Here is a 27,389-nt window from a genome sequence, read left to right on the forward strand (position 1 = left end):
GTTTCTCAAAGGCTGTGTTTTTAATAGTGATCTATTGAGACAGTTGTATTAACTCTCACAGTCCAATATGTTACTATTGGGAACACAGAAAGATACCTGTTGTTTATATTTAATATAAGTTTCTATCTTTTATCTGTCAGGGGAAATTGAATGAGAACACTGTTTTAGAGTACCTCAAAATTTCTTAGCTGTAACTCAGTATGCAGATATAATTAATGGTGGGAATGAAAATTCCCCACACTGGGAATTCTGGCTTTATTGCTATTAAATCCTCTGCACAGAGGTTGAGCCAGAGGTCTTGGGACCATATATTTTACTTCCCTCCTTCTATCTTGTTCCCATTTCTGTGACCGAGTTTCATTTCTCAGTTTTAGTTCTGCTCAGTTTTCTTTTCTCTGAGAATAAAACTACCAGATGTAAATGGCACCTGTTGCCACAGCAGCTAAAATATTCAGTTCTACCTTTCTCTTCTCAAAGGAACCTTAATGTATTCAGTACCTTTCTCTGGGTTAGAACAAAAGTTAGGAGCTAGGTCAGAATTAACCTCAGATATTCTCACAACCACTGAGATACAGCATATGTGTGAATTCATTGACTGCTGATATTCCAAATCATTGTAAAATCACCTGTGTCATGAGAAAAAGAAACAATCATATGACTGATCAATGGTTCCATATTAACACCATCTGTCTAGGGGCTCTTCTAAGAGTTCTATGGCAAGAGAGAACAAAGTACACTATTGGAGCGTGAACTTCCTGTGGCTTACAAAGTCGGTTACATTTCAAGTTAGATTCACGTTTGATTCCCTGCAGTTTAATTTAGCAAGCAATATCCCCATTAAGATTGGTTCTTCCTCTGATTGAATCAGATAATTACTTGCTTATACTTCCAAGCTCTCATATCCCTTCCAATTTCTTTTGTTTTCTCAATGGAATTACTGTCTGCTTGGTTAGTTGAAAGGATTAAATCCTAACTGAAAGAAAAGTAGGAGTCTTTGAAGTGGCTGCTCTGTCTCTATTATAGAAACAGGAAAGGCAGGAAGTCCTACAAAAACTGTCACCATATTTATTGCCAAGTTTGTTCATGTCTGTACATTTTAAGGGATGGCTCTCTAAAGTCATGGAAAATTAAATGGGGAGATGGATTCTAAAGAAGGAACATATGTCAAACAAAAAATATATCCACACATAAAAACTGTATACAAATGCTCATCATAGCTTTATTCATCACAGTCTCAAACTGGAAACATCCCACATGCCCATCAACAGAGGAATGGATGAACAAAATACTGTTCAGCAATAAAAGAAATAATCTATTCATATACACAACAACATAGATGGATCTCAAAAGCATTATGCTGAGTGGAAGAAGCATACTATGTGATGACACGTATATAGAACTCTAGAAAAAAACAAATCTAATCTATAAAGACAAAAAGCAGATCAGTGATTGCCTGGAACCAAGGTAAAGAGAGGAGAGGACTGACTAGGGACAAACACAAGGGACTTTTGTGGCATGATAAAATGTTCTGTATATTAATCGCAATGGTGTTTATATGGGAATACATTTACCAAAATTTATCAAAACACTTAAAAGGATTGTACTTTATTGTATATAAATTATATCTCAATAAATATGATTTTTAAAATAATATATATTACTTTAAATATATACTATGTGATTTTATATATATATATTCTTCATTTCTTACTACTGAATCCTGTCAACACAGAGACTATCTTTTACCCTGGACTTCACTTTCAAATACGGAAACAGATTCAATGTTAAAAAAAAAAATTGTGAAGTTCCCTAGTATATGGTTCCTCAGATAGATGCTAGTTACCTATAGTTGGTAAGATAATATCCTCAAACATACCACATCTAATCCCAGGAAGTTGCAAATGGAAAAAGGATATTTGCAGTTGTGATTAAGGGTCTTATCCTGGACTATTCAGGTGGGACCTAAAATGCAATAAGAGTCCTTATAAGAAAGAGGAAAAAGGAGATTACACACAGAAAATGCGAAGGCAGAGGCAGACAGAGATTGGAGTGATGAAGCCACAAGCCAAGGAATGCTGGCAGCCACAGAAGCTGGAAGCAGTAAGAAAAGGATTCTCCCCTAGGACTTCCAGAAAGAGTGCAGCCCAGCTTGATTTGGGGCTGCTGATACTGATTTTGGACTTTTGGCTTCCAGAACTGTGAAGGAATAAATTTCTCTTCCTTTAAGTCACCAAGTTTGTAGTAATTTATTATAGTAGTCACAGACACTAGTACAACAGTTTTAATTAAATCCCAAACATTTAAAATTTTATAAATTCCACTCAATCAAAGATTTTTTGAATTAGTATTATGAACAAGACCATGGGGAAAACCTAGCTTAAGTAATTCATACTCAAAGGAAGGAAGCAGATGCTGGAACACAGGGCAGAAGAGATCGGAACTATCTGATAACAGAGAAGCTACAGTGGTGATGAGAAAAGTGGGAGGAGGGAAAGGTGATATTATCTGAGCAAAGGATCAGTGAATCCTTCGGGAAAGAGCTGGCTTCAAATTTGGCCTTGAAAGACTGATAAGACTTCAACAAAATGTGACAGGATACCTGAATATATCTGAGAGTCACCTGTACAAATTTATTCACTATAAAGCTTATTTGGGACTCTTGATATCGTGAATACAGCTAGCTTATAGTTCGTATAATGCACCATGAAATCATAGAACCACGCTCAGTCAGTGTAAAAAGCCTCTAATATGGGTGCTGTTCTTATATCCCAACATAGCCATGGGCATTCGTTAGTGTCCCCTCCTCTACAGGAAAATTGATACTCATATGAATTCTAAAAATATAGATTATCTTGACTCTAGCTTTTTAAATTTGTGTCTCGTAGCAGGGATCTGAGGTTATCTAGTTGAGAGCAGTCCCAATATCCCAGAAGCCCATTTTCTAAAAGGGTTAATAGTCACACAATGTTATAAGAAAAAATGAAGAGCCAAAACAACATCTGAGGTGTGCCATCACAAAAGATGTTCAGGGAATAGGTACCAAAAGTAGCCCTTTTCAAAATGAAAACTAGGTTTTAGGATTTACAGTTTATTGTACTATAAAACTCTCCTCAGATTTTACTAAGGCCCCACCTCATCTCCCATATACATGCATATTATCAATAATGAATGAGAATGAGCTCTGCCAGGTATGAAAGCACATTATAGCCATTAAAGCAGCTTGGTACTACAGATGGAATATACAGCTTGATGATATAAAATAAGCTAGATTTATAAACAAATATGGGTGAAAATTAGGTATATTATAAGCTAGTGTTTTATATCAATGGACAATAAACAATACAAAAACAACCAGCTTTTAAAAAGTAAGCTGGATTCTAACTCACCTCTTCAACCAAGATACAAATCCCAGAAGAATCAAAGATTTAGGTGTGAAACAGACACACACACACACTCTCTCTCTCTCTCTCTCTTCTCTCTCTCTCATAAAATCCTAGAGTAAATAATTTTTTTTTTTTTGAGACAGAGTGTCACTCTGTCACCCAGGCTGGAGTGCAGTGGCGCAATCTCGGCTCACTGCAACCTCTGCCTCCCAGGTTGACACAAGTCTCATGTCTCAGCCTCCTGAGTAGGTGGAATTACAGGCATGTACCTCCATACTCAGCTAATTTTTTTGTATTTTTTTGTAGAGATGGAGTTTTGCCACGTTGCCCAGGCTGCTCTTGAATTCCCGGCCTCAAATGATCCACCTGCCTCGGCCTCCCAAAGGGCTGGGATTACAAGTATGAGCCAACACATCTGGCCCAAGAATTTTATTCCAATCAGAACCAAAACCTAATACCTTAAAAATTAAAAAAGATTGAAACCATAAAGATATTCATAAAAATGAAAATTTTTTAACTAAAAATAATACCATTAACAAAGTCAACAGTCCGGAGAATATGTGCAACCAAGGACAAAGTGCTAATTTCCTTAATATATGAAAAAATATAAATATTAATTAAATTAAGAGATAAGTCATTCTATGGAAAAATTGACAAAGACCAAGGACAAGTAGTTCACATAGCTAATAAACATCTGTCAGTCTATGTTAAATTGGTATCACCTTCTTAAAGGGCAATTTGCCAACGTCTGGCAAATTTTAAAATGCATACAAATATAATCTGATAAAGATTTTACTTCTACAAATATTCTCAACCAAGTACACATACTCATTTTTTTGCTTAAACATTTCTTTGTATTTTTATTGATTTTTTTAAAAATTTCTGCCCAGTTATGACAATGAAATGGGAAACCACAATTACAATTCACAAACTGTGGCATGAAAAACAACACACACCCCATAAGGAATTATACCAAACCCTTTTCTATTTATTCAAAAGAGAGTGCAAGATGCAAGTGTCAAATATGAGCACTGTAATTTTTTTCTTCTTAGAAGGTTATGTACAAGAATATATTTTATACATAACAACATTATGGTATCCTATTGGCATATAAAATTGTTACATCAAATTTGTTCATTAAATGAGAGGCTTAATTGTTTATTGTGGGTGGGTATTTAATGTCACTCTATGGAAAGAGTCATATGGTTGTTGAAAAGATTTATGATTAATCTATCTTGAAAAAATTTTTATTGAAAAAATGTCATCAAGAATGTGCTAGGAAGAGGAAGAGGCAACCTATACTTCCAAGTTAGTTAGTATCATTTTACTTCAAAGAGAAGAGCAACAGAATTTCAAAAAATATGTGAAGTTTGAGGTACAGATATCTTCTAGGACTACAGCAATGCTGAAACCCATTAAAGTCGGTCACCCGCATTTCCTAAACTTTCCAGTTAATCACTTTAAAAATGTTTCTCACTCCACTAGCAAATAAGTGAGAAAAAGTGATGTTGCAGAAGTTGTTTAGGTGGCAGTTTTTTCTCAAATGATTGATAAGCCAGTTATAATGGCACACTCATCTTCCAAGTTATTAGTAACAAAAGAGATTCATTAGAGTAGTCTAATCTGAAACAAAGGCAATAATACAGGGAACTTTTTACAACTCACTAAAAAAAAGATGCCACTTCCAACTGTCCAATTATCCAAGAAACAGCTTTTATAAATGTTCAGAATTAAAAATATATGCTATGTTCCAGACAACAAACATCTTCAGCAGCTATAACAGCTTGAGAGGACTGCTCAGGTTTTTCTAGGCACACAGAGGATAGAAAGCTACACGAGAAATGAAAAATCCTTGATTAGCTTTCACCTGAGTTACCTTTGGTAACTCAGGAAATTAAGCTTTGTTCTACTGATTCTCTAGCTAGAAATCCGGTTAAAATATCCACCCAAGGCTTTAAAAATCAGCACCAACCATATGAACCCCTTTGTCAGTTCATGGAAGGATTAATTATCCTAGGAATTCTAATTTAGAGCAATAGTGGAGTCAAGAAGAGGGGTGTTAAAACATCACAGGTGGAGGCACAACCTTAAAATTTAACCTCAGCTGACTTCAGGGACAATTCCAACCACAAATAAGAGACATCAGATCCTGGGGTTTGTTGCAATCTTTCCCTGATCATTATGCTGGTTCCTGTAATGACAGAAACCCTTATCTGCATTTTTTGAGAAATTAAATAATTTGCACAAACGTACCCAGCTATAAAGATGCAAATATTCCAAATAGACAAGACCATTCTTACCTGCTGCCATGACTACCTTCCTTTGTTATAGTCTCTGTTTGATCATACAAAGAATTATTTGCTCTGTGGCAGCTTTATACATACTAATAAAGACTTCAAATAAAACTATAACCCACTCTCTCAGGTAAATTAAAAATACTGATATATTTGTTGTCCATTTACAAATTTATTTTTCAGTAATTAAACTCTCAGAAAAGGCAAGTATTTTTGAGATGTAAGGAGCACCTATTGTCAACCCAATTACTTTACTTTTAAATTAAACTGTTTCAAATTAAACTATATGTAGCAATTTTACTCCAACTTTATCAGCACAGGAAGCTATCAATTTTTCTAATTTTCTCCTTAATATTGCTCTATTTTGAATTTTTATCACTAGATGGTATGAACAATTTCATATATTATCATTTTCCAATTGCATTTCCCCTATTGAATTGTCAGCTCATGTCACTTGCCTGCTTATCTTTTGCAGTCTCAATATTTTTCTCATAACTTGAGTGCATCCTTAATATTTTATAAATATCAAATTAAAATATCATACTTCATGTAAACATCTTGTGGTTGATCTTATCACTATTTTCATCATAAGGATTTTTAAACTTGTATATATGAACATATTTTCATTCTTCCTATTATTACTTAGATGTTGAAAAAGTTGTTTCTCCATAAACTATTTTATCTTCTGCCAGTTCTTCTATAATTTGATATTTTATAATTAACCCTCCAATTTGATGTGATCTAGACATTTCATTCTCCTTCAGCACATAAGCAGAAACAGATAAATTATAATTCCCACTCTCAATGGTATAATAGCTATAAAGCTACTCCTTTTTCTTACACCTAGTGAAGAATGCAGCATCATTCTGTAAACAACACTTATTATTACTCCACACCTCACCACCCACTCTCCCACCCACCTCCACCCAAATGGCAATCACTGCCTGATATGGTTTGGGTCTGTGTCCCTGCCCAAGTCTCATCTTGAATTGCAATCTCCACCTTTGGAAGTGGGACTTGCTGAAAGGTGGTTGGATCATGGGAGTGGATTTCTCATGAGTGGTTTAGCCCCATCCTGTTGGTGCTGTTCTCACGATAGTGAATGAGTGCTTAGGAGATCTGGTTGTTTAAAAATGTGAAGCACCCCCCTCCTCGCCTTCTTTCTTGCTCCTGCCCTAGTCATGTGACATGCTTGCTCCCTGTTTGCCTTCTGCCATGACCTCATGAGGCCTCCCCAGAAGCCAGGCAGATGACGGTACCATGTTTCCTGTACAAGCTGCAGAACCGTGAGCCAATTAAACTGCTTTTCTTTATAAATTCCTTAGTCTCTGGTATTTTTTTATAGCAACCCAAGAACAGACTAATACACTGCCCTTATTCAAATGGAGCATATTTTGGTGATTAGTATAATGTGATTTTTTAATATTTCAAAATGCTAACCAATTATTCCAATGTGATATATTTAATAATCTTTCCTTTTCCCTCCCATGTTTAGTAAATGTATCCATCTTTGTGAGGTGTATTTATACCTACTTGATGCTACCCCATTATTTTATATTTTTACTTTTTACCAATATCAAAATGTCTTAAATATTATTGCTTTATTATAGGTTTCAATATATAGCAGGTATTTTTCTCTCTATTGCTGTTCTTTAATGTATTTGTCTTGATTTTTTTTTTTTTTACCTGTTCACTTTTCCAGTGATTTGGAAGTTTTTTTTTAATCAAAATTCTTAAAATTTCTTTTGAGATTTTGATAGAAATACTTTCAAATATACTTTTTTAAAACTTGGATGCCACAATGTATGAATATTTCAAAACAACATGTACGATAAATACATAAAATTTTTGTCAATTAAAAATAAGTTTAAACTTGGAGAACTTACAATTCATACAGCACATTGAGTTACCATGCAAAACTGACTATTGTGCTTCATTTAGAAAAGCTAGACAATATAACTATATTAAAATATTTAAATACTTAATCAGCTCCTAACCAGAAAATGGGGAGTAAATAAGATTAAATCTGTAGGAATAAATCTAATTTATTAAAAAAATTTAACTGTCATTACAAAAATTACAGCATCATATAGAATACTATATACAAAAAATTGAGAAATTTAAAAATACTTTTTTACAAGTAATTATATGTCAGTTATTCTTTTCCCATATCATTCCTTTTCTGATTTTTAAGTTAACGGACTTTATTTATCAGTGCAATTTTAGTTTGACACAAAAGCGAATATAAAGTACAGGGAATTTTCATGTACTCTTTCCCTTCTCCTCTCTCCCAACATACTAGTTTCCCCTATTACTAACATCTTGCATTGGTGCGGCACATTTGGTACAATTAATGAACCAATATAATTAAAGTCCATCATTTATATCAGGGCTCACTGTTTGTATTATACAGTTCTGTAGATTTTCAGAAACGCATAATGTCATGTATCTACCAATACAGTTTAATACAAAATGATTTTGTGTCCGGAATTGGTTCTTTCCGGTGGGTTCTTGGACTGGCTGACTTCAAGAATGAAGTCACGGACCCTCGTGATGAGTGTTAAAGTTCTTAAAGATGGTGTGTCCACAGTTTGTTCCTTCAGATATTCAGATGTGTCCAGTGTTTCTTCCTTCTGGTGGGTTCGTGGTCTCGCTGACTTCAAGAGTGAAGCTGCAGACCTTCCGGTCAGTGTTACAGCTCATGAAGGCAGCACCGGAGTTGTTCGTTCCTCCAGGTGGGTTCGTGGTCTCGCTGGCTTCAGGAGTGAAGCTGCAGACCTTCGCAGTCAGTGTTACAGCTCATAAACGTGGTGCAGACCCAAAGAGTGAGCAGCAACAAGATTCATTGCTAAGAGTGAAAGAACAAAGCTTCTACAGTTCAGAAGGGGACCCAAGTAGGTTGCTGCTGCTGGCCCCCGTGGCCTGTTTTTATTCCCATATTTGGCCCCATCACATCCTGCTGATTGGTCCATTTTACAGAGAGCCGATTGATCCATTTTACAGACTGCTGATTGGTCCGTTGTTACAGAGAGCTGACTGGTGCGTTTACAAACTTTTAGAGAGCTGATTGATCCATTTTACAGACTGCTGATTGGTCCGTTGTTACAGAGTGCTGATTGGTGCGTTTACAAACTTTTAGCTAGACACAGAGCGCTGACTGGTGCATTTACAATCCTTAAGCTAGACAGAAAAGTTCTCCAAGTCCCCACCCGACCCAGAAGCCCAGCCAGCTTCACCTCTCAGTTTCACTGCCCTAAAAATCTCTGATACTAGCCGGGTGTGGTGGCGGGTGCCTGTAGTCCCAGCTACTGGGAGGCTGAGGCAGGAGAATGGTGTAGACCCCGGAGGCAGAGCTTGCAGTGAGCCGAGATGGCGCCACTGCACTCCAGCCTGGGCTACAGAGCGAGACTCTGAGACTCCCTCTCAAAAAAAAAAAAAGAAAAAAAAAATCCGTGGTACTCTGCATATCACTCCCTCCCTCTATCACTATCACTACACATCTATCACTCCCTCCGTCTCCTCAAACCCCTGGCAACTACCGATCTATTTATTGTCTCTATAGTCTTGCTTTTTCCAAAATGTGATATAGTTGGCTCACACAGTATGAATACGTAGCCTTTTTGGATTGGTTTCTTTAACTTTGCAATATGCTTTTAACGTTCCTTCATGTATTTCAGTGGCTTAATAGCTCATTTCTTTTTTATTGCTTTTGTTGTTTTTTTTCTTTTTCTTTTTCTTTTCTTTTTTTTTTTGGAGACGGAGTCTCGCTATGTCACCCGGGCTGGAGTGCAGTGGTACAATCTTGGCTCTACTCGGGAGACCGAGGCAGGAGAATGGCGTGAACCCAGGAGGCGGAGCTTGCAGTGAGCCGAGATCGCACCACGGCACTCCAGCCTGGGCAACAGAGCGAGGCTCCGTCTGAAGAAAAAAAAAAAAAAAAAAAAAAGAACAACTAATTAGTTGCTTCTAATTTGATGCAGACTTTTCAGACCTTTTCTCTGTTTTTAGCATAAAATGCAGTTGTAAATAGGAAAAGTGATAGTATATATCATTATTATTTTGTTCTTGAATTTAAAAAGAATGTCTATACTTCACCCACATACAAATGGTGGCTTTGTGCATATGAGTGTTAACCATCATTCTTCACACTTTTCTGTATTCTTAAAACTGCATACAGTCAAAAAATACATAATATATGTTGTTAAAGATCAAGGAGAGGAGAGTCCCAGGAACCAGCTATATTTCTTTATTCAAATCTTTTAAGTACATCAAAAAAGTTTTTTTATTTCCTTTTCAAAGATTCTACAAAATTTACCTCTTTGAATACTGATTTTTTACATATTTGAATTTTGTTTTATTTTACCATTTCACATATTTGTTGTTTTTTAAAAAAGAACTTTAAATGCTTATCAGAGCAAGGTAATGTACAAATTCACGTTTTTCATTGTGACTTTGTAAGGTATCTAGTTTTCATTGTTATTGAACATAATTGATTTTTATGTGTATATAATGTATTTACATGTATATCTGTGTGTATATTTATACTTACATTCACATAAAATTTTTCTAGTCACTTTCTCAAGTATTTCCATTAATTCTACATGCCCCCCTTTTTAATTCCTGCATCATGATATTTATCTGGTTAAAAGCCTGATAGCACATTTTCTCTATAGAAAATATATTTTTAGAAGCTTCGAGTTCCCAAAATGATCTGTATAGCATTATCTTTTACTTTGCTTAATGTAATGTTTATTTTTCCATGTATTTAATTTTTTCTATTAAGTGTGTAATACATTAATTAAGGTGAGTTAAAAATCTTCTAATTTTTTCTTTTCTATGTATTTCACATCATTTTGTTGCTGTTATTTTGTACACGTAAGATTATCAGTTATATACTCATTATAATTTATACATTTTATCATATTGTCATGATGCTCTCCACTCATACTATCTTTTCTTTTAATTTTATTCTGCCATTTTTGCTAACTCATTTTACTTTTGGTCTACTTTCAGCAGATATCCTCAGAGCAACAAATCACTAGGCCTTTTAAATAAAAAACAGTCTAAGATTCTGTGTGTTTTTATGTATGAATATCAAATATTTATATTACTTGCATCTGTCTTATGCCTTTTTTCGAGAAGTACATTTCCTTTTTCTTTTTCTATTTCCATTGTCTTTTGTATTTTTAGTATAATTAGAAAAAGCAAATGTCTTCTTTCTAATTGTACCTTAATCCTAATTGTACCACTCTTATTTTATAATCGAATTCACAGAATTATTTACTTATTTGTAAATTGGGTAAGTGATTTCAATATTCTTTGTATTTTCCACAATAGCTACAAAATTCAACCCTTTTAAAAATTAATCATTGAACATCTGAATATCATCATCAATAAGGTAAAGTTTTTGGAAGACAAATCTGAAATATACTAGGCTGTATTTCACATAGTAATAGCATTTCAACTGGGTGTGACATACCTGCATCACATCTTCTTCCTAGAAAACATTTGAAATACTGCTCTGCTATCTTTTGACTGTGATAGTATGATAAAGAAATAGGAGTTACCCAGATTTTAATTCCTCTGATAATTTATCTTTAATTTTGAGATGGGAAGAGCAAAAGAAAATTTCTATACTATGAAAGTTAAAAAATAGCCAGAGTATATCTTATAGTGTTTTTGCTTCTTTTATTTATCTGAAATAAAGTGAGACATTGTTGTCTCCTACCTCAGCTATTTTTTAACATCTGTATTTCTTTATCTTGTATGCCATTGATTAACAGTCTGTTTTGTTATTCAGAAACTTCTGTTTCCCATGTCTGCTCTGACATCTCTCACATTCCCTTTCATCTTTCAGTTCTTTTCTTATGTCCCACCATGTTCCACCAGTCTGACTTTCTGCAGCACTGAATTTGCTGTCTAATATTTTCAGAAATTATGTGAATTGGTCAACACCAGAATTCTACCTTTTTCTTCCACAACTCTCATATTCTCTTCTATCAATGAAAATAGATAGCTGTTATTTTCTAAAAACCATTATGAGTCTCTCCTGCACAAAATCCATTTCAAGTCTTGTTATCTAAATATTAGGCAAATTATCTCAGGAAGTACAAGGAAACAAAAAAAAGTCAATTATCTCATTCCAGTCATAAGTAAATACAAATGAGAAAGGAAAAGAGGAAAATAAGCAAACAAAGAGGCCGATCATTTTGTCTTGTATACATCTTGTATGCATTATTATAAAGTTACTATTTTTAATTCAATTAAATTTAATTCAGTGGGCATGTCACTGAAGGATAGGCACACTCTCAGTGCTGAAAATCAAGTCTAAGTCCTAACCACTTCTAGATTTTATCTACAGATTAGGCATTGGAATGATTTATCCCATCCCATCATGCAATACCAGGTTTATACACAGAAGTTCAGAGCCAGAGTTTTGATGGGCCTGCCCTCAATTCTTTCTCCATTGAGGAAGAAGTAGTGTGTTTGTTTTATATTTCACAATTATTCACTCTCCCACCATATTTCCTATAAGAAGTTTCCACATCCTTGCCATTGCCATGTGACTTACTTTGGCCAATGAAATGTGCTCAGTGACTCACATACACCATGACTGGGCAGAAGTTGTAAAAGGCCTTGTAAGTCTCCACCATTCGAATGGTACATCCCAGACAGGTGTTGCTCCTTCAGCCTGGAATCCAGAAGAAGACATGTGGAACATAACTATAGCCAGGGGCAGAGAACAGCCTGGAGCCACTGAGATCTAGGGGTGTGTGTTAGCAGAGCAAAGCTGACCAGCACTGTTAGGTTTGGAGTTCTATTCGTTTGCTAGGGTTAACATAAAAGGTTCCACAAACTGGGTGGCTTAAACAAGAAAAAATCGTTTCTCACCCTTCTAGAGGCCAGAAATCTGAGATCAAGGTGATCAAGTATCAGCAGGATTGATTCCTTTTGAGAGCTGTGAAGGAGAACTCTGTTCCATGCCTATTCCTTAGCTCCTGGTGGTTTGCTAGAAATTTTTGACCACCTTGGCTTGTAGATGTATCACCCTGAGCTCCGCTTTTATATTCACCTGGAATTCTGTCTGCATGTCTATCTCTGTGTTCAATTTTCCCTTTTACTAGGACACTGGTCCTATTGGACTACAGTCCACCCTAACGACTTCATCTTAACTTGATCATCTGCAAAGATCTTATTTCTAAGTAAGGTCATATTCACAGGTACAAAATGTTAGGATTTCAACATCCTTTTAAAGGATATAATTCAACATCCATCACAGGAGGACATCAGATTAACAAGAAGCCAAGTAAGGATCTTCAGCTTTAGCCAGCAGCAACCTTCTCATACCTATGTTTTAGTCAAGCAGTACCAAGTTTGGGGCTGGAGAGCAGCAGGTTAGCTATTGCAAATATTTTTACCAGTGAAGTAATTTTTTTCTGGATAAATGATTGCCTATGCTTTTCCTTGAGAAATTAGAAGGGAAAAATCTACTGGTGCTTTTCCTAATTCAACTATCTTTCTAGACATCATCCAATAGAGATTATTGTCAGGAACAATTTTCTGTAGACATCAATCAAATTAAAAAGAAGTAATAGCAAACATAATGGTATAATTTCTACTTTCAAATATCTAGTAGGAATGTTTAAGACAGCCATCAATGATCATTATGAAGTAACTTTTAGTAACTGAGCCAACATTTCATAATGCCCTGCATTCATTCATGCACACACACACACACACACACACACACACACAGAGTCATTGAATTAGTGGTGGTAGTCAACCCAAATTAAGTAGAAGTCTGTATTAACTTATAGCTTTGGTGCCAGCTAAAGGTAATAATAACAGAAACCCTCAAAGTTATCAATTTTCTGTTTTATTTTTATTTGGCATGTATTCTTTATTTTCTGCCTGCATTTCCAAAGTTTCATTACATTAGACTCATATTTAATAAGACTGAAATTTTAGTGGTTGTAGAAGCAAATGGTTGTAGAGTAGTAAGTGAATAAATTGATATAAGATCAGTTTTCTAAAGCATGTGATTTTCAGCTTAATCAATTATTATTCTCTGTGTCCACATTAATTTCTAGGCCTATTATTATTAAAACACTCCTGATTAAATAAATTGATCTGATACTTATACAAATACTAATTATGGTTTAAGCCAAATTTATATAAACATTTCTACTGGGTTTACACATACTACATTATATGGAATATTCTGACATCAAATTTGTATTCTACTATTAAATATAACTCAATTTTAAAATACTTCGCACTGGTCTGAAATCACAGGAACTGTTACCTCTGCCATGGTTAAGTGAAATGTATTATGCCATTTACGTGGTTTCCACAGCTATGGGACCTAGCAGATAATTAGGTGTTAGAAAAAATCAGAGACTTAGTTCCAAGGCGCCTCTTCTACTGTGCAGAAAGATTGGCAGCACCAATTCCATTAGCCAGAGGCCACATTAAGTCTGAAATTTCAAATGCAGTCAGGGTGGCTGTGTCTCCAGTGGTTGTAAATGGTCATTGACATTCAGACAGATAGTCATATTTTTAGCATTTATTTACCTTTCTTTATTCTTTACCTTCAATATGACTGTCATTGCTCAAAGAAGCTAGGAAAACAAAAGGGATGGGGATAAAGAGTGATAATGCTTCAGCAAGAATGAGGGCTGAGCAATCAAGTAATGTCTAAAAGGTTACAATGCAGTTATCTTTCAGGATTATTTTCTGTATATACCAAATTGATTGTCATGTCATTGAGTAGAATTTTCATTTATTTTATTATTTTTTTCTCAAGCTGCTACATGAACCCAATATTTTATATCCATCTTATAACCAGGAGAGAGTTTCATTTGTCAGGGATAAGAAATAAAAGATGGATAAAGATTCAGAAGCAAAATAAAAAAGAAAGGAAGATGAAAACAAACTCAGGATTCGGAATCCCGGCAATGCAAACCAATATAAAGGAGATTGTGGGGGTGACCATGAGGGCAAATACTGGAACTCAATCTGAGACAAAACTTCCTCATATGCCTTCTGGAGATCCAAATACAATCTGTCAAAATTATATTATTAAAATGAGATAAATGCCTTATGTAAACAGGATGAAAGTGGCTCTTAGAATGGGGAAGCAAAGCAGAGAATGGTGTACAGAATCTTGGTGAATGTCTGCTGTCTCCAGGATGATGTCATGGCTATAAAATAAAATTTATTGTGATACTGTTTCAATGAGATTAAGGAGTCTAGCGCGAGTTCAGAGCACCCTCTGGCCTGCTGAGTTTGTCTGTAATGTATGGTTAAGAGTCATACAAGAAATGCTAGAGCTATCATGTTGGTTGTGAACCATCAAAAGTTTCTGTGGATTATATTAATGTTGAATGGATAGACATACCCCTTTGGGGTGGCAGCAACAAAGCTATAGCAATGAAGGAAGAAGCCTGTCCACATACATGTCTCCTAAGACCATCTCTATGTGGCTCTGAATCTTAGTCAGGCACTGGTATTCATGAGCACCTGGATGAATGCTCACTAGAGACCTTCCTGGGCAAGACTGCCTAACTCATTCCCAAATAATACAGCCTGGGAAACAAGACACCTAACTGCTTATTTCAGGAACCCATCAAATCCAGATCCTCCTCAACTTACAATGGAGTTAAGTTGTGATAAACTCATTGTAATTCATGATAAACTCATTGGAAATTGAAAATACTGTAAGTTGAAAATGCATTTAATATGCCTAACCTACCAAACATCATAATTCAGCTTTGCCTACCTTAAACATGCTCAGAACACTTGCATTTCCTACAGTTGGGCAAAACCATCCAGCACAAAGCTTATTTTATAATGAAGTATTGAGTTATCTTGTGTAATTTATTGAATATTATACTGAAAATAATAAACAGGATGGTTGTAGGGGTGCTTGAAATACAGTTTCTACTAAATATATATTACTTTCACACCATCGTAAAGTCAAAAAGTCATAAGTCGAGCCATCATAAGCCAGGGACCATCTGTATGCAATAGAGAACACTCAAAAACTTCCAATACCTTTTTGGCATCATGCAGACAAGTTGAATAGACTGAACATGGCCTAGGTATTTCATTTTTTGGCATCCAAATTTAATTTCTCAAGGTTGATACCCCGGTAGTTCTATCATATTTGCTACAGAGATACTCAAACCAGAGGGCTACATGAGGTTGCATGTATCAAGTACATGAGCATATTATCAATATGGAGGATAGTTGTGCTTAATTTCCTTTATTCGTTACCCACTGGGAGATGGTGGAGTCACTGTGTAGGCCAAAAATAATAATACTTCGTGACTAGGCTTGTCTCCATTTGGAAGAAACTTCTTTAATTCAGGGTTACTGGACTACATAGAAAAGGTTTTAGTCACACTCCTGATCTAGCTTCATGAAGTCATTTGTTCCACCAAATTTGTCAGGAAGCTGGATAGTAGATTTCTTGAATGATGATTGAGATGAGACTGGCATAATCTCAACATATTTAGTCCATCATTCTTCTAGTTATTATGTTTGTATGTTTGTATCTGTGGAATTTTGGGAACTTAGATGTAGTTTCAGAAAATGGGGACTTGGTGAGATCTTGGGCTCTACAGCTTCAATTATGGAATTTATTGGCATTCATCTTACAAATAGAACATTTGTTCAGGGTATCAGCCTGAGATACGATTCTATTGCAGGGCAGACAGGTGAACAGGTATAGGTAATGTAGGCAGCAAACCTGAAGTCAAGAATAATGCATGGGTCTTCTAAATAATAATGAGATAGTATATCCGCAAGCAAAAGCTCTATGAGTGAGAGGTAACATGATCAGTAGACTCTGAGCAGCAAGAGCTTATCGATGTGATAGAGGGTCACGTGTGATATTTTGGGTAATGATTCCAGCATGAGATCTGCAGTGTAAGCTTTCATAGAAGAAGCTTTGAACATGATGGGGAGCAGGTAGACATGCTAATGCCCCTCCTTAGGAGTTAGTACAACTACCCTGCAAATGTATAAAAATGGCTCCAGGTGGTGGAAGAGTGGGACTGCAGAATGAGCTCTAGACTAGACCAGTTCTGTATTGCGTGGATTTTTATTTTTCTATAGTGAGAGAAGTACCTCTTAAACCATACAATCTGCCTTACCACAAATTGCATATAGGTGTCCTCCGTTGATTTGCCATCACTTGTAGTCGGCATACCTTATAAATGCCAACAGGGAGGAGGAATGTGTGTTCTATTTCATCTCCCTTGGATAGGAATTTGCCACACCTTCATGTTCCTGGCAACCGAACCACACACTTCTGACTGTCCTTCACAGGACAGTGGGCAGTCCCTATCCAGGCTCCTACCTAGCTTCTCATTCCTGTCAGTTCAGAAAACCTGGAGGTTAATAATAGCAGTAAGAGCAATACTTATAATAAAAGCAATACCTGTTATTGGAAGCTTACTATGTACCATACCAATCACTGTGCTAAGAGCTTCACATATATTTTCTTACTTATTGATCACAAAAATATTTCATGAAATTAAATACAATTGTAATCTCAGGAATATGAGACTTAGTGAAACAACTTCCCTGAAGTCTCACATCTAGTAAGTAGTAGGAAAGAATCGAAACTCAGTTCTGTCAGATGCCAAAGGCCACAGTCTCAAACATGCTCAGGAGATATATACACACACACAAACATACGTTTCTGCATATACACATATACATACACAGACGAGAGAGAGATTATTCTTAGAAAAGGGATTTTGCATGGCTCTCTAATTATCTACTAAATGTCAAATCTCCCCTTCTCCTTTATTAACCAAAACCTTGATTTTGGTGAAGTGCCAATTTGTCCAACTAAAAATCTTCCTTTTCCAGCCATTCTTGTAGCTGTAGATGATCCTGTGACCCAGTTGTGACAAAGGAAACATAATTGGGAATCTGACAGAAATTTCTCCATGAGTTTTTCACACTCCTATAATAGTTCCTGCCCCTTCCTCTTTCCTGTTTCTATTTTCATTCAGGCTAGGATATGAACCTGATGCTTGGAGGTATAGAACCATTCAGAGACCCACACACTAAGGATAGTAGAGTAGGAAAATGGAAGAAATCTGAGTCTCAATGACATCACAGCATCACTGAATTTTTATCTATTTATGGCTGAGTACATTCCTTACTGATATGAATATTAATAAATACTAGTTATGTATCTTATAGTTCAAATTTTGTGAATTAAAAGCTCTTCTCTCTTAATTCTTATTATACTGGGGTCATCTTTGGTAGTGGGCACCTCTAGAATACACAATAGCCCTCACAAACTTCAAAACTTTTCTATATAGGTCTCATTGCAGTTAAAACACCCACACAATTTCGCACAAAAGACTTCCATGTTCCAGGCACTTAATAGCATTGGTGCTACAACTTGATTAGTTTAAGTAAATTATGGGGGTGGGGAGATTATGATAGCTTCTACAGCATTCCAGCCAATTTGCACATTTTCCTAGAATTATTTTAAATGTTGTTATCACCCAAACACCTGCTGCTATGTAGGCAGGGAAGCAAGGAAAAAACAAGTTAGGAAGCTAAACATACTAAATTAAAAGCAAATGTGCACAATCCCTAAATACGGGATACAAATCATAGCTTTTAAATTTGAAGGGCAGTACACTTGGTTACTAACCAGTCTCTAAGTCTCTATAAGTACTCAGACCCAGATGAGAAGAAAAAAATAATCCTGATAGTTTCTGTATTGTTTTCTCTTATTTTCACTCTATGCTTTCTATAGAATGAAAACATTTTAAAGGGTTCATTCTTATTGCCTTTCTTCTTTTTTCAGCAAACTCAGCTGTGACTGACGTTACAGCCAAAACGTTGCCCAAAACATCTATTAAGCTTCTTTACTCAAAAGCAACACAAATACAAAATCATAGTGTATTAGCCTGTTATCATGCTACTATAAAGAACTGCCAGAGACTGGGTAATTTATAAAGGAAAGGGTTTAGTTGACTCAGAGTTCCACATGGCTGGGAAGGCATCAGGAAACTTGCAATCATGGTAGAAGGGGAAGCAAACATGTCCTTCTTCACATGGCAGCAGAAGAGAGAAGGAGTGCCAGCAAGCAAAAATAAAACCATCAAATCTCATAAGAACTCACTCGCTATCACGACAACGGCATGGGGGAAACCCGGCTCCATGATTCAATTACCTCCCACTAGGTCCCTCCCACAATATGTGAGGATTATGGGGATTATAATTCAAAATGAGATTTTTGCTGGGGACACAGCCAAACCATATCACATAGGTAGTAAGGAAAAATGATATTAAATATAACTTTATGTGATTTAAACATTAAAAATTGTTGATTTTTTAAAATTTGATGATTCAATGGAAGGAGGTGGGAAGTGGGGAGAACGACTTAGAGCTTCCAACATGAAGAATTTAAGGCTGGTTCTTAAAATAAATATCACATCTCCAAAGTTCTTTTGTAACTCCTAACACTGGCCACTTCCTTCTTATTTGAGTTTGGGAGAAAGGAATCAAAGGAGAAAGAAACCAAAATCCAAATTTCAGTTTCTTCATGACCACCCTTTAAATAGTGATAGCGAATTTTATTAATTACTATACCAAGGTCAAGTTGGTGCCTGATTATTTCAAAAAGGCCAACAGAGCAGGGAACAGGACCATCTTCTCAAAGATCACGCACAGCTATTCTGGGAGATTGTGTTGCATGTGGTATGCAACTGGGGAAGAGGAAGTCAGTAGGATGCTGGGAGGTGCTGACAGGGCAATAAGAATGAAAGTAAAGGTAAAACGTTTTCACCTGTTGCGATAAGCAGAAAAAACACACAAGGACAGAGAATCATCTATGGAGTATTTTTTTTCAATTTTTATTATACATTTATAGAATGCTTGCTGTATTGGATAAAAATGCTATACTGCCGCTTGAACCTACAATAAATATTGACAATATTTTTTAAAGCATAATAGTGGAAAGGTATTTTTGAATGAAACTTGAATCATCAAGTGGCTGGGATTATATTGGTTATATATTGGTGGCTACTGTGCAGGTTGTATGAACTTAAGCATGGAGCTTGTCTGCCCTGTGAAGAAAAGCAATAACAAAAATCCAAGCCCAGTAGTGTTGCATTCCCCATGCCAACTCAACTCCTAGGAGAATGGTGTCAATGAGTCACAAGGCACCAAATGTGGTTCTTTGAAAATCATTGCAAACCCAGAGGGACAAGTTGGGGAAAAATACCATTATAAATTGTATGTTCTAGGCAGAAAATCAGATGTAGACAGCATTATATAAATCCTCTAAATTTAGGAAATCTAAAAACTTGCTTATGAAATCACCTCCTGGAAACTGGTTTTTACCTACATGTAATGATCTCTCTATTTCTTACGATTTTGGTTTAGTTTTGTTTTTCTGGAAGAATTGAGGGAGTAAGTGCAGATATCCTGAGACTGGATCCAATCTTTTACCCTTCTGAGCATACTAAGACCTGATATTTTGAACTTGGTTTTTATTTACAATTAAGGAGACCTTTGAATTACAGATCCAGTCTACTGTCTACCAGAAATTAGAGAAAAACACTTTGAGGCATGGTTAGAAAATGTCATAGGGCCAATAACAAGCCCATGATCCCTGCTTTCTTTGTATCCTTGTGTAATGTTCTCTCCTTGAGTGTGGACTGAGCCTAGGGACTCCCTTCTACTGAACAGAATATGACAAAGTAACGTGGTGTCAATTTTGAAGTTGGGTTACAAAAAGACAATGGCTTCCATCTTCGGAAGCCTCTCTTACTGTTGTGTTCACTTGGTCTATGGGAACCCGGCTGCCGTTATATGAACAGCTTTATGATGAGTCCTACGTGATGAGGAATTCCTATCTCCAATCAACATCCAGGGAAGACCAGAGGTCTGCCCATAGCCATGTGAGAAAGTTGGGAAACAGATTTTCCTCCACTTAAGCCTAAGGACTGCAGCTTGGCTGACACCTGATTGCAGCTCAAAGGCAGATGCTTAGTCAGAGGCACCCAGCGAAGCTACACTTGACTCCCAGACCTTGGAAACTGTGACATAATAAATGTTGTTTTAAGCTGCTCAGTTTTCAGGTAAGTTGTCATGCATCAAAAGGTAACTAATACAATTTTTATGGATTCAACGCCTCAAAGGCTGACATATGCTACAGAGAAGATAAGATTACACAGAATCCAAATTTGGAGTTAATTATAGACTCAAATCTACTCACTTGGACTTCCAGTTCACTAGTGAGTTATATCTCCACCCTGAAGAATATACCCTACAAGGAAATAGTAGGGATTCAGGTCAAAGAGCCATTAGAACTGATTTGTCTTTAGTTCCTATGTAGTTCCTTTAATAGTGAGTTCTCCATCAGGAACATAGAACATGGCCTGCAAAATGAGAGGTGCATGGATCAAGTCTAGGAACAGAGGATAGCAGCTGGCTATAACTGGCTTCGACAGTCTACTACGCATATTTCTCCCACCCTCATACTCAGTATAGTGAAGTTGGTAGCTTGAAATTGACTATGATGAAAGCATTTACACCAAGAAAACTGGCAAATGCTACAAATCAAATTTTTTTTCAGAATCAACTATTGAACGTTTACCAGCACACCACTATTTATAACCAAGAACTACTGATTTTCGTAGACATTATCACAGACCCAATGAACTACCCAAATTTTATTTCTGGCGAAATGAATCAGGACTAAGGAAAAGAAAAAGGTGATCATGGTTGTCCTATGGAAAAGGACAAAATGAGTAGATGAGTTCGGATTGAACACATCAGTGCAGACATGGGGAGCCTAAGTTGATGGAAGTATACCTCAGCCTCTTGAACTCAGATTCATATGAGCAAGATCCTAGTAGCTACTGTTATAACCAATTAGTAGACATGGAAAGTAAGAACTAGTGTATCGCACCTCCAAGAGAAAGAAAGAGAGAATAATTCACCTTTCCTTTGTTTCTATTCTAGCCCCCACCGAATTACATGGTGCCCCCACACACTGAGAGAAAATCTCCCTTAGTATAATCGGATTCACATGCAAATCTCCACTGGAAACATCCTCACAGACACACCAGAAAATAATGCTTTCTAAGTTCTCTAGGTATTTCTTAATCCAGTCAAGCTGACACCTAAAATTAACCATCACAATGGCTAAGGTAAAAGATTCATTACTAAAACTGGGGAGACATCTGGGGACAAATTGAAGCAAAAATTAAAGAATTCCATTCAAGATGTTTTATAGGAGCAATTGTAAAGCCCACTGCACAAGAAGTAAGCTATACAAAATAACTCAACACAAAATATCTAATGTCTTTAGATTTCTATTTACTGGAAGTAAGAATGTAACACAACGTCACATTCATCTCTGAAGCCATCAGAATGTGGAACACATTTTCTAAGGTTCATGGTTCCCACCATTTGGGGTCCTCACTAGTGAATTTGCATGAGGCAACAGTGATGCACAAACCAAATGAACATAAGGCTACTTTTTAAAAATCAAATTGTCATCTACAGAACTCTCCACCCCAAATCAACAGAATATACATTTTTTTCAGCACCACACCACACCTATTCCAAAATTGACCACATACTTGGAAGTAAAGCACTCCTCAGCAAATGCAAAAGAACAGAAATTATAACAAACCATCTCTCAGACCATAGTGCAATCAAACTAGAACTCAGGATTAAGAAACTCACTCAAAACCGCTCAACTACATGGAAACTGAACAACCTGCTCCTGAATGACTTCTGGGTACATAACAAAATGAAGGCAGAAATAAAGATGTTCTTTGAAACCAACGAGAACAAAGACACAACATACCAGAATCTCTGGGACACATTCACAGCAGTGTGTAGAGGGAAATTTATAGCACTAAATGCCCACAAGAGAAAGCAGGAAAGATCCAAAATTGACACCCTAAAATCACAATTAAAAGAACTAGAGAAGCAAGAGCAAACACATTCAAAAGCTAGCAGAAGGCAAGAAATAACTAAGATCAGAGGAGAACTGAAGGAAAGAGAAACACAAAAAACACTTCAAAAAATCAATGAATCCAGGGGCTGGTTTTTTTAAAAGATCAACAAAATTGATAGACCGCTAGCAAGACTAATAAGAAATGAGAGGAGAATCAAATAGACTCAATAAAAAATGATAAAGGGGATATCACCACCGATCCCACAGAAATACAAACTACCATCAGAGAATACTACAAACACCTCTACGCAAATAAACTGGAAAATCTAGAAGAAATGGATAAATTCCTCGACACATACACTCTCCCAAGACTAAACAAGGAAGAAGTTGAATCTCTGAATAGACCAATAACAGGAGCTGAAATTGTGGCAATAATCAATAGCTTACCAACGAAAAAGAGTCCAGACCAGATGGATTCACAGCCGAATTCTACCAGAGGTGCAAGGAGGAACTGGTGCCATTCCTTCTGAAACTATTCCAATCAACAGAAAAAGAGGGAATCCTCCCTAACTCATTTTATGAGGCCAGCATCATCCTGATACCAAAGCCTGGCAGAGACACAACAAAAAAAGAGAATTTTAGACCAATATCCCTGAGGAATATCAATGCAAAAATACTCAATAAAATACTGGCAAACCGAATCCAGCAGCACATCAAAAAGCTTATGCACCATGATAAGTGGGCTTCATCCCTGGGATGCAAGGCTGGTTCAATATATGCAAATCAATAAATGTAATCCAGCATATAAACAGAACCAAAGACAAAAACCACATGATTATCTCAATAGATGCAGAAAAGGCCTTTGACAAAATTCAACAACCTTTCAGGCTAAAAACTCTCAATAAATTAGGTACTGACGGGACGTATCTCAAAATAATAAGAGCTATCTATGACAAACCCACAGCCAATATCATACTGAATGGGCAAAAACTGGAAGCATTCCCTTTGAAAACTGGAACAAGACAGGGATGCCCTCTCTCACCACTCCTATTCAACATAGTGTTGGAAGTTCAGGCTAGGGCAATCAGGCAGGAGAAGGAAATAAAGGGTATTCAATTAGGAAAAGAGGAAGTCAAATTGTCCCTGTTTGCAGATGGCATGATTGTATATTTAGAAAACCCCATCATCTCAGCCCAAAATCTCCTTAAGCTGATAAGCAACTTCAGCAAAGTCTCAGGATACAAAATCAATGTACAAAAACCACAAGCATTCTTATACACCAATAACAAACAAACAGAGAGGCAAATCATGAGTGAACTCCCATTCACAACTGCTTCAAAGAGAATAAAATACCTAGGAATCCAACTTACAAGGGACGTGAAGGACCTCTTCAAGGAGAACTACAAACCACTGGTCAACAAAATAAAAGAGGATACAAACAAATGGAAGAACATTCCATGCTTATGCGTAGGAAGAATCAATATGATGAAAATGGCCATACTGCCCAAGGTAATTTATAGATTCAGTGCCATCCCCATCAAGCTTACCAATGACTTTCTTCACAGAATTGGAAAAAATTGCTTTAAAGTTCATATGGAACCGAAAAAGAGCCCGAGTTGCCAAGTCAATCCTAAGTCAAAAGAACAAAGCTGGAGGCATCACGCTACCTGACTTCAAACTATATTACAAGGCTACAGTAACCAAAACAGCATGGTACTGGTACCAAAACAGAGATATAGATCAATGGAACAGAACAGAGCCCTCAGAAATAATGCCACCTATCTACAACTGTCTGATCTTTGACAAACCTGACAAAAACAAGAAATGGGGAAAGGATTCCCTATTTAATAAATGGTGCTGGGAAAACTGGCTAGCCATATCGAGAAAGCTGAAACTGGATCCCTTCCTTACACCTTATATAAAAGTTAATTCAAGATGGATTAAAGACTTAAACGTTAGACCTAAAACCATAAAAACCCTAGAAGAAAACCTAGGCAATACCATTCAGGACATAGGCATGGGCAAGGACTTCATGTCTAAAACACCAAAAGCAATGGCAACAAAAGCCAAAATTGACAAATGGGATCTAATTAAACTAAAAAGCTTCTGCACAGCAAAAGAAACTACCATCAGAGTGAACAGACAACCTACAGAATGGGAGAAAATGTTTGCAATCTACTCATCTGACAAAGGGTTAATATCCAGAATCTACAATGAACTCAAACAAATTTACAAGAAAAAAACAACCCCATCAAAAAGTGGGTGAAAGACATGAACAGACACTACTCAAAAGAAGACATTTATGCAGCCAAAAGACACATGAAAAAAATGCTCATCATCACTGGCCATCAGAGAAATGCAAATCAAAACCACAATGAGATACCATCTCACACCAGTTAGAATGGCAATCATTAAAATGTCAGGAAACAACAGGTGCTGGAGAGGATGTGGAGAAATAGGAACACTTTTACACTGTTGGTGGGACTGTAAACTACTTCAACCATTGTGGAAGTCAGTGTGGCGATTCCTCAAGGATCTAGAACTAGAAATACCATTTGACTCAGCCATCCCATTACTGGGTATATACCCAAAGGATTATAAATCATGCTGCTATAAAGACACATGCACACGTATGTTTATTGCGGCACTATTCACGATAGCAAAGACCTGGAACCAACCCAAATGTCCAACAATGATAGACTGGATTAAGAAAATGCGGCACATATACACCATGGAATATATGCAGCCATAAAAAATGATGAGTTCATGTCCTTTGTAGGGACATGGATAAAGCTGGAAACCATCATTCTCAGGAAACTATTGCAAGGAGAAAAAACCAAACACCGCATGTTCTCACTCATAGATGGGAATTGAACAATGAGAACACATGGACACAGGAAGGGGAATATCACACACCGTGGCCTGTTGTGGGCTGCGGGGAGGGGGGAGGGATAGCATTAGGAGATATACCTAATGTTAAATGATGAGTTAATGGGTGCAGCACACCAGCATGGCAGATGTATATATATGTAACAAACCTGCACGTTGTGCACATGTACCCTAAAACTTAAAGTATAATAAAATAAATAATTAATTAATAAATGAAATAACAATTAAATTGTCCAGAAAACAATATTAAAAACCAAATACTAGGCAAACATTAAGTAAGACCTGAGGGTCCTATTAACTTGAAGGCAAAATAAAATAAAATACAAAAAAAATCAGATAATATTTGGCCTTTCTGGTTGCACTGGAACTACGGATTAAGAATTATCTAATCTCAACCTAATGACAAAAGAAATATGTATAATGTACAAACAAAAATCAAGATTTTCAGGGATAGCTACATGAGAAAGTAAGCTGCCTGGGTGGCTTGCTGAAGACAGAAAAGCTGAAGATAAAGAGATCCAGATGCTATTTTGTACAGAAAGTACCAGATACCCCATAAGCAATCTTACCCAAAAAAAAGTATTTGCTAAAACAAAGAAAATCAGGTATCATAGGAAGACACCAAAAAATAAAATGATAAATCTTTATCTGATCAGATGAAACATATGCAAATGCTTTTCTTCGGGCCACTACTGACCTCAGAAACAGACTAGAAAATGCTTTGTCTGTGTGAAAGCCCATTTCAGGAGTTAGATGATCTGTACAACTTTAAAATCCTTTCACAAGAGCATCTGTGGCTGAACATCTCATTAGGTTTTTATTTCTTGCTAGATTCTACCCTGTAACAGTTTTAGATTCCTGTGAGACAAAGCATGAAAAGGGTACATGATGAGGGTCTTTTGAGAGCATTGTCATAGGGATTTTATATTTTTTAGAGAACATATTTAAAAGACATGGTACCCTTGTTAGAAGTTATTTAAAACAATAAGCATCTTATAATCACTACTCCTGGAGAGAATAATAATAGCAAAGGGTATGAAGGGGTTTCTGGAGGTACTAGCTACGTTTCTTTTAAGTCTGGGCTGGCTACATGGATGTTTTCCAATTTGCGAGACTACATTGAGCTGTATAGTTATAATTTGTGCACTCTTCTGTATGTACATTATATTTCAGTAAAAGCAAATAAGTAAATGATAGCTACCTGAAATCACTATTCCACCTGTTTTGGGAAGACTAATCTAACAGAAAATATTTATGATGCACTATATAAGAGCAGAGGGCTATGCTGGGTGCTATGTGACAGAATCCCCCTCCTCAAGGAGCTTTCCATTCAATAAAAAAGAGAGGAAGGACTCACAACCAATTAATGCACACTGCATTGTAAATAAATAACAGAGTAATAAGTGACAAGTATTACAGAAGTAACACAGATGCAGCATCATTGTTACAGAAGTTGGAGGGAGGGAAAATCATTTTTGATGGTAAAAACCATAGTATGAAGATTCTATTACTATCCCCTCAACACCTCACCCAGAATCCTGAAACACCTTGCATATGGTGGGCATTAACTAGATCAATGGAGGCAGATCAAAAAATAGCAAAGGCTTTGTAAACAGTGACAGGCAGAACTGGTTTTAATCCCAGTTCCATCATTTACAGAGTGTGTGAGCCCTTGAATAATTTAACCAGGTTAATCAAGTATGGGTTTTGTTTTCCCAGCCCTTCCACCCTTTTCAAATTGAAATCATTAAGGGGAGTGAGGAGAACCTTTCTCTTCTCACTTGAAACTTGCCACTATAGTGGAGGTAACCAGTGTTAGTACCCAATTCCCTACCTTTCAGTGGTCCAGGAGTGGGCATATGGCCCATA

This window comes from Pan paniscus, chromosome 2 (genome assembly GCF_029289425.2).
Source record: "Pan paniscus chromosome 2, NHGRI_mPanPan1-v2.0_pri, whole genome shotgun sequence".
Taxonomy (NCBI): Eukaryota; Metazoa; Chordata; class Mammalia; order Primates; family Hominidae; genus Pan; species Pan paniscus.